The sequence below is a fragment of the Sylvia atricapilla genome, chromosome Z (genome assembly GCF_009819655.1).
Source record: "Sylvia atricapilla isolate bSylAtr1 chromosome Z, bSylAtr1.pri, whole genome shotgun sequence".
NCBI classification, from domain to species: Eukaryota; Metazoa; Chordata; class Aves; order Passeriformes; family Sylviidae; genus Sylvia; species Sylvia atricapilla.
Genome location: NC_089174.1, coordinates 29,512,092 through 29,517,438, shown reverse-complemented (window position 1 = coordinate 29,517,438; position 5,347 = coordinate 29,512,092).

The following is a 5,347-nucleotide window of genomic DNA, read 5'->3' as shown; positions in this document are numbered from 1 at the left end:
GCCTCTTCTGTACTTCTTTCTATCAAATAAATTCAAACAAACTCATTGTCCTGGGTTGTAGTTTAGGATGTATTCTATCACCATCCTCAGTTAATGGCCCATCAATGCCTTTTGCATGACTCAGAGATAACTCCCTTTAATGGGCCATCAAGGCCCTCTTCCATGACTCATCATCCCATTGTGAGATGCTCCGCCCATGGGGAAGAGCCAAGCATTCTCACCTGGATATAAGCTGGGATTTGGGACAGTAGAAGCAGCCCTCACCCACTGGATTCCCAGAGGACCAGAGCTACCAGACCTTTCTACAAGATTTCTGTTTCAGGAAGACCACCTCATCTGGACTGTTTCCATCACCCTGATCAGGTTGTATTCTGACTCTGTCACTGGTTTTTCTTTTTGTATTTATTTTATTTTATTTTATTCTATTTTATTTTCCTTTTCTTCTCATTAAATTTTATTTCTGACTTAGAGCCTCTTACTTGGTTTGTTTTCAAACCACAACACTCATTTATATCCTAGTCTTCTGAGATCAGCCTGTTGGTGCCAAGGCGTGGCAAAAAGAAAGCTTAAAAAAACGTACAAGTCACATTTTTGGAAAGCCAAAGCAAGACATTCTCCAATTTCAGGATAAAGGCTAAAAAGCAGTATTATTTTTGATATTATTTTCCAACCCTCTCTGCTACTACCTTTAATTCACATAATGTTTGCAACTGTATCTCATTACATTTGAGAGATAAGATTGACACCTCCTCAAGAAGGCAAAAAACCTTTCTTCTGACACAGTATTTTGTGCATTAATAGAATAAAAAAGGTCAAATTTCCTGATCGCTACACTAATACTAAACTAAATAGCAACAAAACTAGTTGAGATGTATGCAGCTGTAGCACACTTCCAGAACTATCGTAACTCTTCTTTACCTACATTAATGGGCACATAGTAGAGTTCTCTCCTAGCAACCCTTTAGACCTTCTCCAGATCAATAACTGCCCTCTCCTATTAACCACCTCCAAGATATTTTATCTTAATAAGATATATTCAGAATGTGAGTTATCGACAACCCCACAAAAATCTCACTGAAAGATGAGAACTCTATGAGCAGTTGCAGATACTGAAATCACAAACATATTATTATTATACTATTATTGTAAGGGATTCCCTCTATTTGCTTCCCAGACTTTGAAAGAAAGATTAGACTTCAACCTATGGCTGCAAATGTCTTTTGCCATCATCTTAACTAAAAAGGTGATTTCATCACTTACAGAATGGCGGAACAAACAAGTGCCTGATTCTCTTTAATGATCTATGTTAATACATGCATTATGTGATAGAGCACGTTAAGTTACATGGAAGGAGTCAGACTCCCTCAACCCTCAGTCAGGCTTGAGGGTTGCAGGATCAGAAGGCTTCAGAGTTGTTATTCTCAGTAGCCTTCTGCTGATTATAAGTGTTTTTTCATTATCTAGATTGACCAAACTAATTGAGGCTAGCATGCATTACCCTTAAACAAAATTGTTTTCTTTTATCAAGTCTATATATTTTTAAAAGTTTCAATCTCAGCCCAGGAAGAAGGAGGAAGGGAGGGAGTGAGGGCTTAAAAAAATTCTGTTACTCCTTTATATTGCAAGACTGCTGTGAAGAAGAATTAGTTAGAATATGTAAATATACACCAAATGGAAATTAAGTGATCATTCACAAAATTGCATTCTCTACTATTACTATTGTAAATCAAAACCAATGCTATGATATATATAAAATCAGTTCTCTTACATATAAGGAAAAACTCTTGAAACTGAACTTTGTCCTTCACAGGAAAATGAGAAAGCCGTCTCAAAAGTAGTCTAAGGTGGCATTTAGCAGTAAGCACAAACAATGAAGATATTCTAAACACAACACAAAATATGCTTATTTACAAAAACAATCATCTCACACTCTGCTACAACAGAAAGGAAATAATCATATTGATTACTTCTCTGAATCACTCCTTAATTATTGTAAGTAAAATCATACTGAAAGTACATTTATATAGGGAAAGAGCTTCAACATGGGTTTGCTGATATGGAAATTGTAAAGAAATCTCAACATTGTCTTAGCTAACATTGTACTGGCAGTATGCATCTAGCATTAAAACCAGCTATTTCTCCTTTTGGAGAGATTTTAGTAAAATTAAAATAAATTACTTTTTAAAAGGGAGAAAAAGAAGAAAATTTAGGTGTCAGACTCACAATAATTCACTACGCATGCTTTGCTGATTTGAGTGCATATGACTAACAAGTGCTGCTGAAAACTCATCTCGCTCTTCAGGCTGTGTAGGTGTACTAAAACCATTTGATATTATACATATAAAGTACACCTGGAACTTTTCCCAGTCACAGGTTTTATTGAAAATGAATATAGAGTTTGTTTTCAAGAAAAAATTAACATGTCATTAGTTAACATGTCAAGAACATGTTCACTGTATTAAATAATTATTTCTTTTTAAAAGTAGAACTTTTAATTATTTTAACATATTTTCCATTCAAGAGAATAAGGAATTCATTGTGTATAAGATTATTTTTTCTTGGACTTCAACTACATTATTTTGTAAATAAGAAGTGACGAATTTGGAGAAACACAGACAAACTCATATCTACAAATGACATCCATTATACCCAAAGTGTAAAGAATATGGAGTGCTTCTCAGAAACATTTTATATATATATATTAAAAAAAACCGCAGCATATATTAGAGTGAGGTTTGCTTCCATTCCTTCATCTTTGATCATTTGGAGGACCATGTTTGCACTGTCTGTCAGTGACGCTGCGCCCACTGATACGTATTGACCGCATAATGAACACAGCCACACCATATTCCCTACAGTGGTAAGCCACCTTTATCATAAAATATAACTTACTGCAGTAAAACTGTTATAATATTAAATTTTGATGCAATAATGACATACAATGGATTTTTCCATGTGAACCTTGGAGCTTCCTTGGAGCAAAGCCAGAAGTACCTGATCCTGTCTGAACGCTGCTGCAATGGAGTTGCAGGATGAGTTCCTAGAGGAGTCAGCTCTCCCTGTACTGGTGAGGCCTCACCTCAAGTCCTGTGCTCAGTTCTGTGCCCCTCAGTTCCGGAAGGGCTTTGAATGGCTGGAGTGTGTCCAAGGGCAATGGACACTGGGGAACGGTCTGGAGCACAATTTCTATCAGGAGCAGCAGAGGGAACTGGGGGTGCTTTTACACTGGAGAAAATGAGGCTCAAGGGGACACCTTATTGCTCTCTACAACTGTCTGAAAGGAGGGTGTAGGTAGGTAGGGGCTGGTCTCTTCTCCCAGGCAACATGATGAGAAGAACTTGCCTTAAAGCTGCACCTGGGGAGGGTCAGGTTGGTACCAGTAAGAATTTCTTCACAGGAGTAATGCTGAGACATTGGAATGGGCTGCCCAGAGAGTCATCATTCCTGAAGGAGTTCAAGAAATTACTCCTCCAGGACATGACACTCAGTGTTATGGTTTATTTGACACGGTGTTCGGTTAGAGGTTGGACTCAGTGATCTTGAACATCTTTTATAATCACAATGATTCTGTAGCTCTGAGTCAATTTTGTGGGGTTTACCAAATATTGTATTAAACAATGACTGAACAGCAGTCATTACAACCTGGTACTTACCGCATGACAAAAAATTTGCTTTCCTACAATATAGCTTTAGACCTTTTTAGATCCTCTCTTATTGTAGGCATCAAATGCTGGGTAAGGCAATCTGTCACTTTAGAGGTAACTCTGAGAAACATCTGTGCCCAAAAAATCTCAGTGCAGGAGAGCTCAGCGGGCTCTGGTGACTGTAGACACTTGTAGTGTGAAGTGAAGCCTTGTAGTCAAACCGTGTGTGCAGGTGTAAAAGTGTAGCAATGCTTCATTCCACCCAGTTCCAGACCAGAGAAGGTACTGCAGTTCTGGCTCAGGGCATTAGTCCCCAATAGGATGTGACTTTACACAAGTTTGCAAGGTTTGCACATCAGGGTTTACTTCAGTCAGGCCTGTTTATCAGCATGGCCTGAATAAAAGTACTGTTAACTCAGTCACCGTGGGTGCACCTGTCACAGCAACAATCTTTGTCCGCTAACCCAAAAAGCAAATGCATGCACAACTACTAAGTATAAAACCATATACACACCCACCACGTTCTCTGATTTTAAAGAACCACCACTGAAAAGTCTGAAGACTCATGCTTCTCATTGTATGAAAAAAGTGCTGCAACCTCCTTAGAAAAATATTAAGCCACGGGAAATCACTAAGATTAATGCGTCCATTTTCCCCACCCACTTGTTTCCACCTTCACAAAGGGGACAACTAGTACCAGCTCTGACGTGTTTTCACAAAATATGTAATACTGAAATCAATTGCATTTAACTCAGTTGGGCTTGTCCATAAAGCTCTAACAAATTAAAATGGTTGGGAGGCACAGAAACAAGCCAAGATCACTATACATTTAGCAAGGATGGCCAAGAAGGAATTAACAATTACATTTCACATGACTGAATTAGATCTAAATTGGAAGATTTTAACCTTTTAGGCATTTATTAAGGCAAGTTTAATGCACGAGGAGTTATGTCATTTTAGATAATTAGAAGGACATATTATTCTGCACCCATGACAGAAGAAGTCCTCAAGTAAATTGTTTCCAATACTTTTGAGATTGCCCTAGATGACATAGGAATGCATTACTCAGGGAAATTTCTTTTCTGTATGTAACAGAGAGATAATTCTTGGCTATTTAATTACAGCATATTTTCTACAGTTTATGCCTCATGTGAAATCCAACAAAAGAATATTTTATGAAAGAAATTATTATAATTTCCCCAAAGTTACAGCAAGTAAGCATTTTTGGCTGACAATTCAATAATCATTTCCCCAAGCCGCTATAAAGTATCACATGTAATATTAATACCAATGCCCACCTTACAAGCTTTGACAATGTATATAATCACTAAGATGTACAATTCAAATACCTTTCATTTAGATATTTAAATATGAATAGCAAATTAATATTGAGTCCTCTTCAAAAGGTATGCATGAAGTCATACACAGTATACTGTTGGTTGATTGCACAATTCTAAATAACTACTTTTGAAACTTTTTAAGTACATTAGTATTTCTATATAATTTTTCAGTACTTTAAAAACTTTGCACTGTTATGATTTTTACTTGAATCCAATACTAAAACTAAAAAAAAAACCCACCAAAACCCCAACCCATCATGAACCCAAAAATTAGACTTTTAATCCATGGAGTATTCTGTCATGATTAATGACATTTTAAAGATGTTTCACTTAGGTCTAATTCACCAAGACCTCTTAATAGAA